We start from the raw sequence: 21,664 nt of genomic DNA on the forward strand, positions 1-21,664 counted from the left end.
GAAGGGTATAAACATATTGTCAGTTTGTACAATGTAAAATAAAAACCCTATACAAATCATTGGACCCCCAAATACTGTAACTTAGGGTTTCCCAAACCCAGTCTTCAGAGCTCCCTAACAGTGCAGGTTTTCCGGATCACATGTGACATAATTAGGACCACCTGTGGATCTGTTACAATGTGTCAGTCAGTAATGAATACACCTGTGCTCCAACAAGGAGATATGGAAAACCTGCACTGTTAGGGAGCCCTGAGGACTGGGTTTGGGAAACCCTGCTGTAACTACAACTTTTTTATTCACAGAGAAGTAGATTTAATAAAACTGTAAATAGCTGAGAATATTTAAAAATGCATCTGTAAAGACAAAATTTCTGGAATTACTGCTACAGTCTGCTACACACAAAATTCAAGATTAGTGATATCATCTAACACTTGTGGAAATCCACAGTCATTCTCCACTGAGGAAAACAAATCTATTACCATTGACCTCTAGCAGTCCTTGTTGCAAGCTATGCCTATTGGCACCAATTCATCATCACTGGAATATTTAAATGACATATGTCAAAGGGCTGCTGCTGAACTCTTTCACTGCCATGTTGCAGCCGGAGCCATTCCTGCAGGTAGATGTAGAACATTAGATCACTCAAAGTCTCTAATCTGCATTGTTCCCAATAAAATAAATGGGTCTTGGAGTACAAGGATTATTTGGGGACTGTAAATTTATGGTTTATTTCATGATTGATATTTCTGTATATTATTTGCAGGTAAGCACTGTTGGGTTTGAGGGATGTGTGAGGGTAATAATAGTTTTGTAAGCATATTTACGGTATTAGTATACTCAATAGAACCCAGACTTTTAAAATTATGCTGGTTTTAACAAGACAATTTTGATATTCTAATTTATATTTTTATAATGGAATTCCACATAATTTTGGACACAATAGAAAAACAACTCAAGTGAGGTACAAATAATAATGCTGAGATTGTCCTGGAAAAATATATGCAATTTTTCGTGCTCGACAATATGCGTAAAAGTATGGCTGCAACACTGCAGTCTTAGGTATGTATTTTGAATGACACATATCTTAACATACATAACTTAATATACTACACTATTTCTACATCAGGCATTTTACTTCATTAAATGATATTAAAATTGTGCCCTATATGTTTAATGCACATTTAATTTTTTTAACTAAAGAACACTCACTGCATCTATATTATTCTCTATTATATATTACTTCATTACATTATATGAACACTTTTTCCTACTTGTGTAACAATTCATTTCTAGGGCTGGGCTATTGTAAGTACACATCTGAATGCTGTCAACTTATAGCGAGAGATGGTGTGCCCTTCTACAGAGTGTAATACAAAAATGAATCTCAATTTAAAAACACATATATGTATGGCCCAAATATATGGGACTCTCACTGTTTAGAGTTAGGACCACCCTATTAGCAAAAGCGCCGTGGAGTGACGGGTGGCTTAACATACATTTGCAAATGTGTGCAAATGAGACTTTTGCATTTTTATGTACAAGTAGAAATGGCAGCTCCTTTGCTGGCTATAGCAGTGTGCTGGGAGATTTTATCTGTGTTTGTTCCTTTCAGGATAACCCCACCCTTTCAAGCACTTGCTATGAGCCTATGAATTGATTGAGCAACTTCCACTTCTGTATTGTAATACAAAAATGAATCAAGATTCCCTTGGATATTAAGATCTCACTTACAAGGCCTCCTCTTCTCTTGTCTTCTCATCCACCTGTGTTAGTATTATGGTTTAGGACAGGGTTTCCCAAACCCAGTCCTCAGGGCTCCCCAACAGTGCAGGTTTTCTGGATCACATGTGACATAATTAGGACCACCTGTGGTCCTAAAATTTGTGATTTGAAAACTACAACAGAGTCTGAGACCTAAAATGCACCTCCTAAACCAGGGTTTCCCAAACCCAGTCCTCAGGGCTCCCTAACAGTGCAGGTTTTCCATATCTCCTTGTTGGAGCACAGGTGTATTCATTACTGACTGACACATTGTAACAGATCCACAGGTGGTCCTAATTATGTCACATGTGATCCGGAAAACCTGCTGTTACGATTTTGATGCCTTAGTCAGTATTTGCACAGGCTTACCTAAGGCGCGGAGTCTAACGGCCTTCCGGTCTTCACCAAGAACCACCGCAAGGTAGTGTGGACTTTGCTGCCGAAGAACCACAGGTCGCGGCGCCCAGATTAGCCTACTGATGGAAGGGAGAAAGTTCTAAGTGATGGCAGGTAGACAGGCAATATGACAAAGCGGTGCAAGTACAGGCACTAACCGTTAATTCCAGGTGTTGTAGGTCTGGAGCAGTAATCGGTAGATGCACGGAGCCAATGGGTCCAGAGACACGGCCGGGGTTGGTACACAGGTGATATCAGGTATACGGTGCCAGAGGGAGATCCAGAGAATAGTTGGTAACACAGCCGGGTCAGTACACAGGAGGTATCAGGTATACGGTGCCAGAGGGAGATCCAGAGAATAGTTGGTAACACAGCCGGGTTGGTACACAGGAGGTATCAGGCATACGTGCCAGAGGGAGATCCAGAGAATAGTTGGTAACACAGCTGGGTCGGTGCACAGGAGGCATCAGGTAGTACACAGGGAGCAGGTTCACAGAGGTCAAGAACACAGGAACTGTAGCCAGGAACAGGAAACACATTGCTCTGACACAAGCAGCATGTCAGAGCAGAGTAGATATAGAGATTTGAATTCCCCGCCCAGGAGTCACATGACACGATGCAGGGAGAAACCGGAAGTGCGGGAGCGCCATCGGGAGAAGCGCCGAACAGCAGAGACACAGCTGCCAGACAATGCTGACAGCGCTGCGGAGCGGGGACAAGGTAAGTTCATAACACTTGCACTGTTAGGGAGCCCTGAAGACTGGGTTTGGGAAACCCTGAGTTACAGTATTTGGGGGTCCAATGATTTGTATAGAGTCTGAGACCTAAAATGCACCTCCTAAACTGCGTCAATCTCGGCTCTGTGGTTAGCAAGTGCCAGCCTCAGTTTGTTAAGGGAATTAAGTCCTCTAGCATTAATGGACATCAATATCACCATTTCCCAAATATTTGCAGAAAAAAAAATCACCATTTACCCAAGCTTAGCCTCAAAGTGTTGAGTCACTTCTCTTACTGAAGTACTAGGTCATAAGTTGATTTAAATTTGTATCTTTCGGGAAGGGATAGAGGAGAGATGAAGGGCGGGTTGAAAAAAGGGGGAAGAAGTCGAAAGAATGTGAAACATACATTATTAGGCTTAGCGTATTGCTATAAAGGAGCAGCAGTTCACATCAAATTTCTTACCTTATTTAAAAACTATACTACAGTAACACATAGATGTACAGATCTAAAGATCCTTACAACTGTTTGCAAACTGCTCCCTCTCATTGTTAGGAACTCCCAAGCCAGTACAGTGAAACTCGGGGACTACTCTGAAGGCCCGGTGTTCGCTGGAGCCCCTAGTGGTGGGGACAGACTGGGCTGCGGGCCGACTGAGGGTCGAGTAACGTATACTGACTTAAAGGAGTACCTAGGAGTGGAGTGATTGGTGGGCTGCAGTTAAGAAGAATACTAGGTCAAAGGGTCACAAGCACAGATGCAATATCCAGAGACAAGCGAAGGGTCAGACTCACAGGCAGAGAAGCAAAATCCGAAATCCAGGCAAAAAGGTCGAGGTCAGAAGAGAAGGGTCACAGGTCCAAGAACAAGCAGGGGTCAAAACACGGGTAGTCAAATCCAAGGTAGCAAGAACCAAATAGATAGCACAAGCAGGCAGCTGGACTGAGGACAGAACGCTATAACCGGCAGTGAGGCTGCAGACCTCACTGCCTTAAATGTATAGGTGAGCCAATCAGAGTCTAGCTCTGAAAATACTCCCAGGAGCCGACTAATGAATTAATTACAGCCTAATAGCCATCAGGCTATTAGATCCCTCTGCGCACGTGCCCGGCTGTCCCCTGTTGCCGGGACGTGGCGCTACACTACTGGGCGTCCGGCCGTTGCCTCAGCAACGGTCGGGAGTTAAAGGGAAGTGACGTCCCGGTCGTCATGGTGATTGCCGGGACGCTGGGGCAGGCAGGGAGCGTGCCGCGGTGGCTGTGATTACCGCCGCGGCTCGTTACAGTACCCCCCCTTGAGGAGGGGTTAAGGAACCTCGACATCCAGGCTTAGTGGGAAACTTCCTAAAAAATTCTTTAATGAGTCTTCCAGCGTGCAGACGTCTCTGTGGTATCCAAGAACGCTCCTCAGGGCCATAACCCTTCCAATGTACGAGGAATTTAACTTGACCTTGAACCCTCCTTGAGTCAAGGATTTTTTTAATAGCATATTCGTGGTCTCCGTTCACCATCAGAGGCCTGGGCCTGTTAGAGAGAGACCGATTAAACTTGCTGGGAACAGCGACTTTCTTCAGAAGCGAACATTGGAAAGTCGCAGGAATTTTTAAGGAGGTTGGTAGTTTTAATCTAAATGCCACTGGATTCATTTTCCTCTCAATTGGAAATGGTCCAATGTATCGGGGCCCCAGCTTCCTACAAGGTTGCCGCAACTTGATGTTCCGTGTGGATAACCAAACCTGATCCCCCACTTTCAATGAACAGAGTCTACAGTGACGGTCAGCGAAGATCTTGGATTTTCGGGAAGCTTGACCTAGTGCAGCGTGCACCTTTTTCCAGACGGACCTTAGCCTGGCCGTAAAAGCAGGCGTTCCGGAATCTCCACAGGGAACAGTAGTAGAGAATGAGTTGGATTTTGGGTGAAACCCGAAGTTGCAGAAAAACGGGGATGTATGAATAGTGGAATGGCAAGAATTATTGTACGCGAATTCTGCCCAGGGCAAAAGAGAGGACCAATTATCGTGGAATTTAGACACATAGATGTGCAGAAACTGTTCCAGAGCTTGGTTCGTCCTCTCTGTCTGTCCATTCGACTGGGGATGATACGCTGAGGACAGACTGATAGAGATCCCGATGGAATTACAAAAGGCTTTCTAAAACCGGGCAATAAACTGGGATCTTTGATCTGATACGATATCTTCAGGAGTCCCATGAAGACGAAAAATATGCATCAAAAACAAGGTGGCCAGGGTCTTGGCATCCGGTAACTTGGGCAAAGATATAAAATGTGCCATCTTACTGAACCGATCGACAACTACCAGGATGGTGTTGTGTCCTGCGGATACTGGTAGGTCAACAATGAAATCCATTGACAAATGGGTCCAAGGCCTGCTCCGCGCCGGCAAGGGTAACAATAGCCCAGAAGGACGGTTCCTATCCGTTTTGTTTTTAGCACACTCAGGACAAGCCCGAACATAATTCTCCACATCGTCTGACAAAGTGGGCCACCACAACCAACGAGAAAGAACCTCAATAGTCCTACGGATTCCCGGATGGCCAGCAGAGCGGTTGTTGTGGCCTTCAATGAGAACAGATTTCCTTAAATGTACTGGTACAAATAATTTGTTGACCAGTGTCTGAACTGGAGCGATTCTCTGGAAGCGCCGGATAGTTGCTCCTAGATCCTGGGTGAGTCCGAGATGAACAGTAGTTGTAGGAACAATAGGCAACGGGTCAGGAGACTGAGGATGATGGGCCAAAAAACTTTGAGACAAGGAATCGGCCTTAGTATTTTTAGAACCTGGACGGAATGTAATAATGAAGTTAAATCTGGTGAAAAATAAGGCCCAGCGGGCCTGCCTAGGATTCAGGGTTTTAGCGGTCTGGATGTATTGGAGGTTTTTATGGTCCGTGAAGATGGTGATGGTGTGAGTAGCTCCCTCTAACCAATGTCGCCATTCCTCCAGTGCCAGCTTAATGGCCAACAATTCACGATTGCCGATATCATAATTACATTCCGCAGATAAAAAAAATTTAGAAAAAAATGCACAAGGATGTAATTTTTTGCTCCTTGGGTCTTTCTGAGAAAGGATGGCGCCAGCACCGATATCTGAAGCGTCCACCTCTACAATGAACGGAAGTTCCGGATCAGGATGTCTCAGCACTGGAGCAGAAATGAAAGCAGCTTTGAGTGCCGAGAAACTCGCCAATGCCTCTGAAGGCCACTTTGCCGGGTTAGCTCCCTTTTGAGTGAGGGCAGTGATAGGAGCCACTAACGAGGAAAAAGAATCAATAAACCTACGGTAATAATTTGCGAATCCGAGGAACCTCTGGATCGCCTTCAGATTAGTAGGGAGGACCCAATCCTGGATTGCTCGAACTTTGGCAGGGTCCATTGCGAATCCTGATGAGGAGATGATATATCCCAGGAGTGACACAGTGGCCACCTCAAATTCGCATTTCTTCCTTTTTGCATATAGGTGATGTTCCCGCAATTTCAGCAGAACTTGGCGAACATGCTGACGGTGCTGTAGTAAAGACTCAGAGTAGATTAAAATATCATCCAGATACACAACTACTGTTTTACCCAGGAACTCTCGTAAAACATCGTTGATCAGGTCCTGGAAAACCCGAATGGCATCACAAGATATTCATAATGTCCCAACTGGGTATTGAAAGCAGTCTTCCATTCATCCCCTTTCTTGATTCAAATGAGATTGTAAGCCCCTCTGAGGTCAATCTTCGAAAATATAGTGGCAGATTTTAATTGATCAAACAACATCGAAATCAACGGTAACGGGTACATATTCTTAATAGTGATGTTATTCAGTCCACGGAAATCAATGCATGGTCTAAGACTGCCATCTTTTTTTGACACGAAAAAGCAACCTGTGCCTATGGGAGATTTAGAAGGACGTATGAATCCTTTTTTCAGGTTTTCCTCCACGTATAGCTCCATGGCCTGAATCTCCGGAATGGACAAGGAGTATAACCGCCCTTTGGGCAACTTGGAACCCGGGACTAAATCAATGACGCAGTCATATTCTCGATGTGGTGGAAGGGAATCAGCTTTCCTTTTGCAGAACACATCAGTGAAGTCCTGGTAGGGTACCGGCAAGAAGTCTGGACTAGGCTGTAGGATTCTAAGCGGCAGGGTCAAGCAAGATGTGGAACACTCGGGACTCCAACGAGTAATCTCTCCACTTTTCCAGTCAATAAGGGGATTATGACTGCGAAGCCAGGGATACCCCAATATCAAAGGAGCAGAGGGACAAGTAATAAGATAGAAGGAGAGCTCCTCTGTATGGAGGACTCCTACAGACAACCGAACCATTGGAGTCCTAGCGAGAATCCTTCCCCCAGGCAAGGGGTTACCATCCAAACCACATGTGGTGATGCTTGATCCTAACTTGATATGCGGAATATCAAGCGTCTGAGCCAAATGTATATCCAGGAAATTACCAGCCGCACCACTGTCAAGAAAAGCTTTTGGATCTCCCACGGAAAGTTAGACGTCCAGGGACTAATAATGAATTTTCTGAAGACCCAAGCGCACCTCTTCACCTGCATTTAGGCTTTGGAGTTTCCCGGCTTGTTGGGACAGGAACGAACTAAGTGGCCTGGTTGACCACAATACATACACAGGCCTAGTGAGCATCTTCTGGAGCGTTCCTCCGGAGGCAAGCGGTAAGCGCCCAACTGCATGGGTTCAGAGGAATCGGGCGAACTGTTATCGAAGCTAGTGAAAACGTCCATAGGAGCAGAGGACTCCCATTCAGCCTTCCTCTCTCTGATCTGCTGATCAATTTTTATAACAAGTTGCATCAAATTCTCCAGCGTGTCGGTTATCGGTTTTGGGTTTTTTAGGCCCCATTATAATTTACACATCGGGATGCAAGCTGAGACATGCTGTTAATTTATGAATGGTGGGGTTCAAAGCACCTTTTATGTAAGAAGCCCTTTGTTAAGAATATGCTGCAGCAAGATAGTCCATAATTGTATACACATTGATATGAGATTCTCTGTAATAATAATCTGTGATTATCACCTAAGATCTGGATGTCCACTGACCTTCACTTAGGGATCCCGATGTCTAACATAAAAGGAGTATGCACACTATTCTGATATGGTGCTTGTATACTCCCTCAGATCAACTTTCCAGGGGACAAGTAAACAGTCTAGACCTTTAGGACCCCTGAGTCGCAAACTTTGTGGAAGCTATACATCATAGTTCCTTCTGTAGAAGTACATTGAAGGTGAGATCTGCTTCATATTTAAGGACAGGAGATCAACTAAGTTCACACTAGAATAGGTGGTGTTACACTCCGAATAGATTACAAATCAGAGACCTCATTGAATGTGCTATTAAGAGAATGCTTAATTACCTGGCCCCTCTTATGTCTGAAGGTAAATTCTGCAAGCCATGGGTATAACTGGCTTATTGGTGGTGCAGAGAAGAGCAGTTCAGGCCTCTGCTCTTAGACGTGGAACAGGCCATACAGCAAGTTCTTGTATCACACTGCCAGGGATCCTAGTAATACTCAAATCAAAAATATACCTGTTTTTCCCTGTGAATGCAGGCCTCAAGAATGTAGCTGGTCATGCAACTCAGCTGGATCTACTGCTGGGAAAGGAGACGCAAATACCAGCACATATATTAATTATTAGTGTAGGTCCAGTCACTCACCACAGGATGCTGCAGTGTTTGTTCAAGGAGTCCATGGGAGCCTCTTGTTTGTTGGTAACAGTTTGCGTTGTAGGTGGAGACAAGTCGGGCTGTTGGTCCACCAGTCACTCTGTTGGAGTCTTCAAGTGGGCTGAATGTGTGATCAGTGAATGGGTGGTCAGTGATGACAATTCCACTGCCCTGCAGACAATGGGGGGAATGCCAGCTACTCAAGGACACACAGTTGGCAGGCTTCAGAAACCTGTTGCTGACAAGCATACTTCATGGAGTAATAAGGATCAAAATAGGGCATCTGTTTCTTCTACATGATTATAGAAGATCAATTTGTGGTTTTGGGAACCCTTAGAGTCAAAATGGTTGAGGATTTCTAAGGGTTGGCAGAGGAGACCTGTAAAGGTATCTGTGCCCAATTGAAGTGCTAGGCCTCTTTTATGTGCACTGTGTTTAAGCAAATGTATATAAACAGTACATATTATTATTACATCCCTGCAGCATATATATGCATGTTCTTAAAAAGAAAAACCTATCCTCCCATTGAAAGAAACCTTAAATAGATAGGCAATTTATTATTATGGCTTTATACTCTAAAACTGTAACAAATATAAGTAACATGTATCATATAATGGATAGCTTTACAGACTCTACAGATATCTTATGTGATGCTTCACACCTGTAGAATTGATCAATTTTACTAAAAATTATTTTGTAAAAATAAGAAAAACTGGTAAATTACACAACTGGTAGATATTCAGGAGAAAATATTGTAGGTACAGTTAGTGGTCTTTAGTGAGAAATACATTTTACTTGAATAATGTATTTAGATAGAAACGCCCTCCTACCTCCTGTTTACCACTTTATAAATCACTTTACACAGGTAGACACAAGCATTTTTGCTTTATCTAAAGTATACATTTCTTTAATATATTATAAATTATAAAAACCTTAAAACATATATTCTGTTTTCTTGTTTTTTGTATGGCATTAACTGATAGTGTAGCCTGTCAAAATATAAGATAGTTTAAATAACTCAATTTAATTTGTTGCACATATTGAACAAAAAAAAATGAGGAAGTCATTATTTTTTTCAGTATTTATCACATCATTTAGACCAGATTGAAATTCAGTGCAATCAAGATGTAAATTTAACGCTGCATTTGTCCTGAAAATAAAATGTGTTTGCAGTTCGACCTAATTTAGATTTGGTCGTAAATCCATCTACACTATGTATAATTCTGTTTGATGCACCATGCATGTGCCAAATCATTAATCCGAATTTTGAGTTATACCTAACTTGCAAGCTAACCTTCAACCTCTTGCATCTAGAGATGTGGATCAGGAGCATTCATGTACCATAAAGGTGTGCAGTAAGTTAAGCATACCCTTTAGAAATGTGTCTTAATTTGAGTTTAAATTTTCTTTAGATATGCCACTTTCTTTAGATACATGGCATATTTAGATACTTTAGCTTGAAATAAGACTAGGGGGTGTATATTTAGCATGTCCATAAATCTTCATGAAAGTTTACTTATTAATGAACATAACTTGCCTTTGTGTAGAGTGAATAAAATAAATAATATTTTTGAAGTGCATGGCCCCTACCTAAAATTAATAACCAGTCCCAGTGGTCGACAACCTGCGCTGGTTTCCACAAAGCACAACACCAATCAGTGTCATGAAAGTCATGTGAGAAGAGATGGGCTGGGCCATATACTAAGGCGGATTTCGATTGGCTGCTGTGTTGTCAGTTAGTGGCTCACCAGAAAGACAGATCTGCAACAACCTGCTGAAATAAGTGCTGTGTCTGTACGATCGCTGCACTTATAGAGGCAACACTGCTATATAACATCCTTCTGTCCCATTCAAAAAATTTGTATTATATATTTCGATATTTGAGTTTTTTAATAAATTATATTGGCCCGCCTAAAGTTTTTCTTTTTTATTTGGTCCGCTCCTGAAAAAGTTTTCCCATCACTGGTCTAGACCATTCCCAATATAACAGAGAAACCTGCAGCTTTGCATTTTCCTGTCATTGTGGAAATCAATCCCAACTTGGAGCCTCTGGAGTGGTGCTTGCAAAAAATTAGCAAACTGAACTCCCCTCTTAGAAACCACCAGCCTCATGCTGAAGAGCATTAGACCTCTTTTTGTCACCCATGGGCTTTGGTTGCTGGGGTAACATTTTTAGAAATATATTTGGGCCACTGAAGTGAAAAATATGCCAGCCCAGTGGTCCCAGCTGTTGTGACACCACAAGAGTTACTCCTTTTAAAAGAAGTATCTGCAGATGCATCTACATCTAATTGCGTCACAATTAGGTGATCATACCTTTACTGTACTTAGCTTGTGCTTGCCTATCCCTGCCCATTCCATTCCGCTTGTCCAGGCTTAAAGAGACACAAGCCAGCGAAATTTAAAAAAATTATATACAGATATATGTGTACACATTTTTGGTGTATATGCACACTATGGAAATGCGTGTATTACTCAAAAGAAAATGATGTACATATTTATAGCGGTTGAGTATACTGTATGAATATATTGTGCAGCATTTAATGTATAGGTGTAGCATCATGTGTAGATGTAATTGTTATGGGTGATGCAAGAAATTGAAGAGTTAATGAACGCAATATCCTTGGATATATTCCTGAACATACCCATGCATGGAGATGTTAAACTTAATGATAACTCTAACAACAAAAATGTAGGCAAACAGAGCTGGACAACCTGCTTGTCTGCAACCATTGTTATTTACAGACAAGACTGTGAGTGCAAAGTTGTACAAATCCACGAGACAAACGAAAATATGTCAGTCGCATTACTACAAACATTTCAACCTTAAATCCTTGAAAGAACTGACTAATATGTACATAGGTATCCTATATTCCCCATTGTATGTGTTTTGGAGGATTTATTGCACACACAATTAGGTCAGGATGAGTAAAGTAAGGCAGTAATAAAGCATATAAGCAAAGAACAGCATTATCAGCACATTTGCACATCTAATAAAAGCCTTGCAGTTTTTAGGAATGCATGACCTACATCTAAAAAAAATACAAGATCATAAAATGAAAACAAGAAACAGCAATTGTAGGTAGAGATTTCATGACTTCTCTTGAAATGTGTCTCTCTTACATATGATTCAGTGTTTAAAGTCAGTAGGTGAAAAAAGCCAGTGGGGGAGCTGAACAAAGAACTTGCTCTGACAATTTTACTGTCTGCCAACCTCATCTCAGACTGTAAAAGAGCAGCTCTTTGATTGACTGTAATGCTTAGTGGCACAATAAAGAAAACAGGAAACTGGCTAAAATATACTCTAATATATCATGCTGAAGGCATATACGCGAACTTGCCATATTAGCAGTCTCTGTTACTTGAAGTGTTTAAAAATTTAAACCACCTTTGAATATGAACTAATGAAAAGGCAAAAGGGATTATATAATAACGTGTATTTTGTGCAATTGTGATGCAAAATGCAAAAACTACAACTGACAGTGTTGCCCTTTTTTCTTTTGAAAGAATGCCTTTTTATTGTTGCTGTTTTATGTAGCATGTTCTGGAATAATTTTGTTATTTTCCCATTTTCACAAACTTCACCCAAAGCTATTAAGAATGCATCATTTCATGCTGGAAAACAAGTGAAAGGAGGGCACTGGGCAAGAAAGAAGCTGAGAGGGGGAGACGTGATGGAAGTAGTGAAGTTAAGAAGGTGTCAGATGGGTGCTTTAAATGTTGTAACTTCGCCAGCTAGAAAAGCACTAGCCTTCATAGCACTCAAATCATTCTGTGCTTGCACATTGCAGTGCATGGGGAATGCTCATGTTCTATCACTTGCGATCAATTAAGATCCAACTATTATGCATACATTGTTTTGTGGGCATAATCGCCCCGTGTGACAGGATGAGCATTTCACTTGTGTCAGCTTGGAGTGATTTGAGTTATATGCACTTTCTATATGAATGCTTTTTTCTTTTTAGATGAAAAAGTGTTGGCACTCAAAGTGCCCAACTAACAAAAAGTAAAAAAGTAAAAAAAGATCCCTGTTACCATGGCCATTGCAGCTATACTTACATAATCATATAGATTGGGGAGAGGCCAAATAAGCTCCCACATAGGGGCTCAAGTCACACAGCACCCCTGCCTAACTACATAGGTCCCATGCAGGAGGAAGGGTTATTTGAAATATTTCGTTTCTATGTGAAGTTCTTTAATCAGTGAATTTTGCAACTATAAATAAGTAGCCAAATTGGGCTAGTAGTTGTAGTCAAAATGTAAACAGTTTAAACAACTCATTTATTGGTTTAATCTCCCATCTAAGTGTATCATCCTTGCAATTAATTCTGCATTTAAGCAATTCAGACTTCAAGATTAAAACGTATTACCGTAACCTGAACCTGTACATTATATGATCAGATCATAGTTACAATATAAAATGTGTTTCTTTTACAAAATTATATTATAATGATATGTCGATCATGTAAGCATGGCGGCATTAAATACAAGAAATAAGTCTGATCAGATGTGAAGTACCATGCTGTTTTAAGTAGTACATCAACTTCCATTTATCTCCCTTTGTAACATTTTTGCATGTAATTGCATTATCATCGTATCAGCATATGATAGGCCCAACAAGGGATTTTCCCAGTATTCTGGTACACTGGCCAAGCCCACATGAATAAATCAGTGCCTATATTAGAGACGTTGCATTCTCATCCTTACCCATTTTTATATATGCCTTGGTTTGAATGATAATGATTGCTGTACCATATGAACTTTGTACTGATGTTTTTGGTTTAGGTCATCACTCATCGCTCTAAATATTTGATCTTTCAACTGTCAGTTATATCTGACAAAGGATTTATGAACCAAAACATGTTGTGTCTGTGTGTCAATTTACTATATTAAAGGCCATCCAAGCGACACTATCATTTTTCATTTTCAAAAGTGTGTCAAAGGGTCAATTGGAGTTTTGTCCTCTGAAATCCCTATTCTTATAGGTAGCTGTTCTGTCAATTTTTCACATGTTTTGAATGTTTATATAATATGCATAAGCTTTGTTTTAGATCTTTATGTTATATTATGGTTTATACATCTTATTATGTTTCCCTGTGTTTTTTTTTTTGTTTTTTTTCCATGCACTCCAATTTTATCCCATGATCCAAAGATATACTGGCAAGCTAACACATAAAAATAGAAAAGAAAAGAGGAAAAACAATGTCAGGCCATTAATGTACATAAAAAAGCAACATGGTTAATACAAAATGGAGGCAGATGGTGTTTGAGGAAAATAAAATGCAAACAGATTAATAGAGGAAAAAGTGAAGACAAAATAAGAGACTGAAGAGAGACACAGAGGTTGTAAGAATTATGTAAGGATGGCAAGAATAGAGGCTCAACAAGCAAGAAGAGAGACACAATTCCTTCTAGTGCTCTTATATGGATTAAATTAAATACTTTGTTATGCAATCTGAATACAGAGAGCTGCTGTTTTAAGAAATGGTCACTATGATACTTTAATAGCAATTGAATCTGAAATACTTCTCTCTCCTCTTCCATCTAATGCAACCTGGATCTTGAGTGTTGACTCAGTTTGGTGGTGTGTTCTGGGAGAGACCTGCCAGGATGCTTATTCTAACCTCTGCACATGTACTGATAGAAGAGGTTAATAGAGGCCCAGGCCTTGCTTCATCATTGTTAGGAACCCCTCCAGCCGGCACAACACAACCCGGAATCTACTCTGCCAGTCAGGTGTTCACTGGAGCCCCTGATGGTGGGGACAGACTGGGCCGCAGACTGATAGAGGGTCGTGAAGTGCGTACCAGCTGGGGAGAACCCAGGCAAGAGGAGTCAGGTCCACGCAGAGGTCAAGGGCCAGCAGCAGACAACGGTATCGATGAACAAGCTGAGGTCAGGGGTCACAGGCAAATAGCAGAACGGGTAAACAGGCCAAAGATCAGGGTCACAGGAAACACGAGCAAGGTCCAAATCAAAGCCAAGGGTCATACACGGGGAGTCAAATAGAGATATCAGGATACAGGACAGGAACTAGCAGGTCAGCAGACTGGAACACAGAAGCTATAACCGGCAATGAGGCAGCAGACCTCATTGCCTTAAATACCAGTGGCCACCAATCAGAGCCTAGCTCTGAATTAGACACAGCCCCCAGCATAATTAATAGGCTGCATTAATTAGCCCACAGGCTAGAACATATGGTGAGCGCTGCGCCCGGCTTCCTCTCATTGCCGGGACGCAGCGCCGAAGCGTCTTCTCGTTGCCCCGGCAACGGCCGGGTCAGGGTCGGAAGTGACGTCCCGGTCGCCATAGCGACGGCCGGGACGCAGGTGAGTGAGTCGCGGCGGCTGGGCACCGCCGCGGCTCGTAACAGTACCCCCCCCTTGAGGAGGGGTCGAGGGACCCCGACATCCAGGTTTTCTTGGGAACCTCCTGAAGAATTCCTTCAATTGTTTAGGGGCATGGAGTTGTCTTCGCGGAACCCAAGATCGCTCTTCTAACCCGCGATTCCTCCACTGCACCAGGAAGTGCACCTGTCCTTGCACTTTTTTGGAATCTAAAATCCTTTGAACCACATATCTTAGTGGCTTCCTCGAACTTCCCCCAGGCACAGTTGAGGATTGGCTAGGATACAATACCGGCTTCAACAATGAACAATGAAATGTGTTCGGAATTTTTAGTGAGCTAGGAATCTTCAATCTAAAAGCTACAGATTGATCTGTTTGGTAATCATGAACGGCCCAATAAATTTAGGCCCTAGTTTTTTACAAGGCTGTCTGAGCCTGAAATTTCTAGTTGATAGCCATACTTTCTGCCCACTTTGAATGGGCAGGTGGTACGGTGGCGATCCGAAAAAATTTTGGCCGACAATGAGGATTTTTTCAAGGAGGACTGAACTTTCCCCCAAATTACTTTCAGATCAGCAGCTGTGGAATGAATCTCCGGAATACCAGCAGATTTGAGAGAGTACAGAGAATTAGACCTGGGATGGAAACCGAAGTTACAGTAGAACGGGGAAGTTTGAGTAGATGAGTGAGATGAGTTATTGTAGGCAAACTCTGCCCAAGGCAGCAAAGATGACCAGTTGTCATGGAATTCTGAGGAATAACATCGGAGGAACAGAAGTGCTTGGTTAACCCTTTCAGTTTGCCCGTTAGACTGAGGGTGGTATGCAGATGACAGACTGATCCGGATTCCGAGGAGGGTGCAGAAGGATTTCCAGAATTGTGCTATGAATTGTGAACCACGATCAGAAACAATATCGGAAGGAAGGCCATGGAGCCGGAAAACATGTTGTTGAAGAGAATGGCCAGATCTCGAGCTGTAGGAAGCCTGGTTAATGGGATGAAATGTGCCATTTTACTGAAACGGTCCACCACAACCCAAATAGTATTATGTCCTGCAGAAGGTGGCAAATCAACAATAAAATCCATGGACAAATGTGTCCAAGGTTTTGCAGGAATGGACAATGGAAGCAATTGACCCACCGGGCGAGTCCTAGGGACTTTGTTCCTGGCACAAATTTCACATGAGAGGACATGACTTTTGACGTCAGCGGACAAGGATGGCCACCAGACCGTACGGGAAAGGATCTCCAGCGTCTTATAAACTCCAGGGTGTCCAGCAGACCTACTATTATGCGCCTCTGCAAGAACCGCCTTCCTTAGATGGACTGGAACAAAAAGACGTTGTTCCGGAGTAGTATCAGGGGCTAATTTCTGGAATCTCTGAAGTGTGATACTCAGATCTTGGGTTAATCCAACATGGATTATGGAAGGAGGAATAATAGGCTCTGGGTTCGAAACTGGAACGTGGTGTGCCAAGAAACTTCTGGACAGAGCATCTGCCCGGACATTTTTGGAACCCGGTCGATAGGTGATCAGGAAATTGAACCGGGTAAAGAACAACGACCAACGGGCCTGTCTGGGATTTAGATGTTTGGCCGATTGTATATATTGCAAGTTCTTGTGGTCGGTAATGACAGAGATCTGATGTGGAGCACCCTCCAGCCAATGTCGCCACTCCTCGAAGGCCCATTTGATTGCCAACAGTTCCCTATTCCCGACATCATAGTTGGCTTCTGCTGAAGAGAACTGACGGGAGAAATAGGCACACGGGTGTAGACGATTAGTATGAGGGTCCTTCTGTGATAGTATAGCCCCAGCACCAACGTCAGAGGCGTCGACCTCAAGAACAAATGGTTTAGCTGGATCCGGGTGTCTAAGGACCTGAGCGGAGACAAAGGCTTTTTTCAGGCTTTCGAATGAGGCTACTGCTTGAGGCGACCAATTAGTTGGATCCATCCCTTTACGGGTTAGGGCGACAATGGGAGCCACGATGTCCGCAAAACCTGGAATGAACCTTCTATAATAATTGGAGAAGCCCAGAAACCTCTGCACCGCCTTAAGGTTGTTTGGTTGCACCCAATCTAGAATAGCCTGAACCTTAGTTGGATCCATGGAGAATCCCTCAGAAGAGATTATGTAACCTAAAAAGGATACTTTCTGCACCTCGAACTCACACTTTTCTAGTTTGGTGTAAAGGTGGTTCTCTCGCAGTCTTCGTAGAACTTGTTTAACGTGATTCTGATGTACAGACAGCGATCTGGAATAGATGAGGATATCATCTAAATAGACGACCACGAAACTACCAAGAAAGTCCCGAAGAACCTCATTGATTAAGTCCTGGAATACTGCAGGTGCATTGCTAAGACCGAACGGCATAACCAAGTATTCATAATGGCCAGAGTGCGTATTGAATGCCGTCTTCCACTCGTCTCCCTCCTTGATACGGATGAGGTTATACGCTCCACGAAGATCGATTTTTGAGAAGACAGTAGCACCTCTCAGCTGATCAAATAATACGGAGATGAGCGGAAGGGGATAGGTATTCTTGATTGTAATAAGATTCAATCCCCGGTAATCAATACAGGGTCTTAGTCCTCCGTCCTTTTTGGATACAAAGAAGCATCCTGCTCCTACGGGAGATTTAGATGGCCTGATGAAGCCCTTCTCCAGATTTTCTTCAATGTATTCCTGCATGGACTTGGTCTCCGGACCAGAGAGAGAGTACAGGCGACCCTTTGGCAACTTGGAACGAGGAATAAGTTCAATGGCACAGTCAAAGTCACGGTGTGGTGGTAAGGTGTCAGCAGCTTTCTTGGAGAACACATCCCAGAACTCATAATATTGTGAGGGAAGCTGCTCCGGAATAGACTGAATCACCCGCAGGGGCAGTGACAAGCAGGACTGTGTACAGTAAGAGCTCCACTGGACAATTTCTCCTTTTACCCAGTCCATGACAGGGTTATGACGGGAAAGCCATGGGTGACCCAAGATCAAGGGAACTGATGAACAATCGATAAGAAGGAAGGTTATTGACTCTGAATGGAGAGCTCCGATTTTTAATTGTAGTGGCGAGGTCTCCCAGGAAATCTTGCCACCAGGCAACGGACCTCCATCTAAGCCACAGACAGTAATAGCGGACTTGAGTTTTACCATCAGAATTTTAGCAGCGCGGGCGAACCCGATGTCCAGGAAGTTGCCTGCAGCTCCACTATCAACGAAGGCAGACAGGTCCATTGAACGAGCACTAAACATGAGCTGTGCAGGGATCAATACGGTGTTTTTCGGGGAGACAATCTGCAGACCTAGGTGAACTTTCCCCTCGTTCCCTAGGCATGCTCTTTTCCCGGCTTATTCGGGCAGGAATGGGAGAAGTGGCCTTTTGTGCCGCAATAGAGACATAGGCCCTGTGATCTTCTCTTGTCTCTTTCCTCAGGGGAGAGACGATACGCCCCCAATTGCATGGGTTCCTCACCATCCGTGGGAACAGGAATGAAGCCGGATAGAGGTGATGATGTCTCCTTTTCGATTTTCCGCTCTTTAAATCTCCTGTCGATTTTAATGGAGAGGTGCATCAGATCCTCCAGAGAGGTAGGAGATGGGTACTGCACCAAAGAGTCTTTGACCTGTTCCGACAGGCCAAGACGGAACTGACTCCGCAAGGCAGGATCATTCCATCCACTATCAGGTGACCATCTACGGAATTCAGCGCAGTATTCCTCTGCCGAGCGCCGGCTTTGTTTCAAGGCCCGTAGATGAGTTTCAGCGGAGGCAGTACGGTCCGGGTCGTCATATAGTAGACCTAACGCCTCAAAGAAAGCGTCTACTGACTGCATGGCAGGACTGGTCTGCGGCAAGGAAAACGCCCAGGACTGGGGGTCACCCTGTAGAAGGGAAATGATAATCCCGACTCTTTGATGCTCTGACCCGGAGGAGCGGGGTCTCAATCGGAAATAGAGCTTGCAGCTCTCCCTGAAATTCCGAAACAGGGACCTATTTCCAGAGAAGCGATCCGGCAAGTTCATCTTAGGTTCACAGACGGAACTTGGAGTGGGTTGTGACACTTTTGCGGCTTCTTCTTGAACAGACAGACGCTCAGCCAATCCCTGGATCATCTGATATAAGGACTCAACATGAGCTGCTAGGGCTTGTGCCGGAGACGGTGAGGATCCACTTGCATCCATTCCAACCTCGTCTCCGTGAGTGGGCCGGTTATAATGTTAGGAACCCCTCCAGCCGGCACAACACAACCCGGAATCTACTCTGCCAGTCAGGTGTTCACTGGAGCCCCTGATGGTGGAGTCAAATAAAGATATCAGGATACAGGACAGGAACTAGCAGGTCAGCAGACTGGAACACAGAAGCTATAACCGGCAATGAGGCAGCAGACCTCATTGCCTTAAATACCAGTGGCCACCAATCAGAGCCTAGCTCTGAATTAGACACAGCCCCCAGCATAATTAATAGGCTGCATTAATTAGCCCACAGGCTAGAACATATGGTGAGCGCTGCGCCCGGCTTCCTCTCATTGCCGGGACGCAGCGCCGAAGCGTCTTCTCGTTGCCCCGGCAACGGCCGGGTCAGGGCCGGAAGTGACGTCCCGGTCGCCATAGCGACGGCCGGGACGCAGGTGAGTGAGTCGCGGCGGCTGGGCACCGCCGCGGCTCGTAACAATCATGGGCAACTTTCACACTATAGTCATTATAACTGATCAGCCAGCAGCACATTATTGTGCCTGTTGTGCACTAGTCTTGTGTTCCCTGTTATTGCCCGTACTGTCCCTGTATACCAAATATTCCACTTTGACCCTGACCAGGACGACCATTATGTTTGAAGTTAACAGAGAAACAATGTAGGGCGCTGCAATATACCCTTAATATGCTTGTACTGCAGCTCTTCAAAGACAGAGTCTGATTCTGTCAAAAAGCAATAGATACATACAAATAGGAAAAGCGCAAAGCCACAAGCATAAAATATGAATAAAAATAAACAATTTATTATGAGCATATATACTCGTTCAACATGTGAACAGGATAAGATATAAAGCTAATAAACTGATATAGGCAGTAATTAGCTAATATACAGCTGTAAGTAAGCTGACTTCAATTAGTCCAAAGATATACCCAGATCCAAGGCCAGAAAAAAATATATAGATATATGGTACCATATGTGGAAAAAATATACTGCTGTTGCAGAAACCGATCACGGAATGGCACTTATGCCGAAGATTATATCCTTTTGTGACTCAATCTGTGGCAAATGGTTATATTCCCTGTAACAGTGTCCAGATAACAAGCACCGATAGGTGCAATTTAGCACCAAAAAGTTCAAACAGGTACTTAGCTTTGCTCCATAAGCCCGTGGACTTTATCCACCATGAGTAGTTACAGCCACATGTCTTCAATCCGATAAAAATGGCAATCCGTAGTGAACTATATCGGCAGTAGTATAAGTCAACCCCGGGGGTTGTAAACTGGCAAGTACCCAGTAAGTGGTCTCAGATAACAGTCCTGACGCGTTTCCCGACATACCGCCGCTTCATCAGAGGCAAATATAATAGAGAGACTCAACAGCACTTCCTTATATATGTAAGTCTCATCACATGGAACTTGGTCATATGATCGTCAGCTGATCATCCGGAAGTCTCCGACTGTCTGACATTCAATGTGGAGATGTCCGAACTCCTTGTGACCAAAGCCATTTTGTCTCAATCCATTAAGATCCGAAGTCCTTTGATTTCTGCTAAATCGAAATGCTGCTGGAAGGCCTGTGTCTGCAAAAATTTTTGCAGACACAGGCCTTCCAGCAGCATTTCGATTTAGCAGAAATCAAAGGTCTTCGGATCTTAATGGATTGAGACAACATGTTTGAAGTTATCCTGTGTACCAAAAATTTGTCTTTGACACTGACCATGACAACTATTAAGTTCCAAGATATACTGTGTACTGAACCTGTGGCCTTATTGTCAGTCAACCAATGAGAGAACCTGTGGCAACCAAGGAGTTCCAAGTTGTTTTGTGTATCAAATCTCTGGCATTAATCCTGACTATAGCTGCTGCTAAGTCCCAAGATTGTATACTGAGTCTTCACTATTAACTCTATTCATCAATGCTCAATGTTGTCCAGTTATCCACTAGATCAAGTTCGGTGTGCTGGACTTGTGTTTATTTCCCTGACTGCTGAGTTTGACATTTCTATTGCCACCATCCATTGGGTTGCATTCCTGCACATACAGGTAAGCTGCAGATTTTGTGAGAGGGTGTTAGACAGGGAATGTCAGTCTTGGACCAGAAGGGCAATTTGACTTTGCCAAACTCTTTTCACCTCCAGGTCCCGCCACTATTTATTTACTTCATCTCTGCCTGTAGAACGTAACTTGGTTGTTCCTAATGATTATGGCAGCATGGATTCCTTACTCACTGATCTTCACATAAGTGCACTCTTCCACCCTTGATTAACTGTAAGTATTAAACAAATATCCACAGATCTAAATCTGGCTGATACTTATGATATCATTCACGTATGCTCTCAGCATCTCATTCCTATTCAATTCAAATTAGCAGTACACCATGCTATTTTCAGCACTTTGTTTAATCACTCTCTTTTGGGATCTCTAGAATAGTCAAGTAAACTTCACTTGTTCTTACCTCTCACTCTTGGCAACACTATCTCATTCTTTCAACTAGTAGCTCAGGTATGACACCTCAAATTCAACTCATGACTTACTTGCTCTGCTACCTGAACCAGACTCCTAC

This window comes from Mixophyes fleayi, chromosome 2 (assembly GCF_038048845.1).
Source record: "Mixophyes fleayi isolate aMixFle1 chromosome 2, aMixFle1.hap1, whole genome shotgun sequence".
NCBI classification, from domain to species: Eukaryota; Metazoa; Chordata; class Amphibia; order Anura; family Limnodynastidae; genus Mixophyes; species Mixophyes fleayi.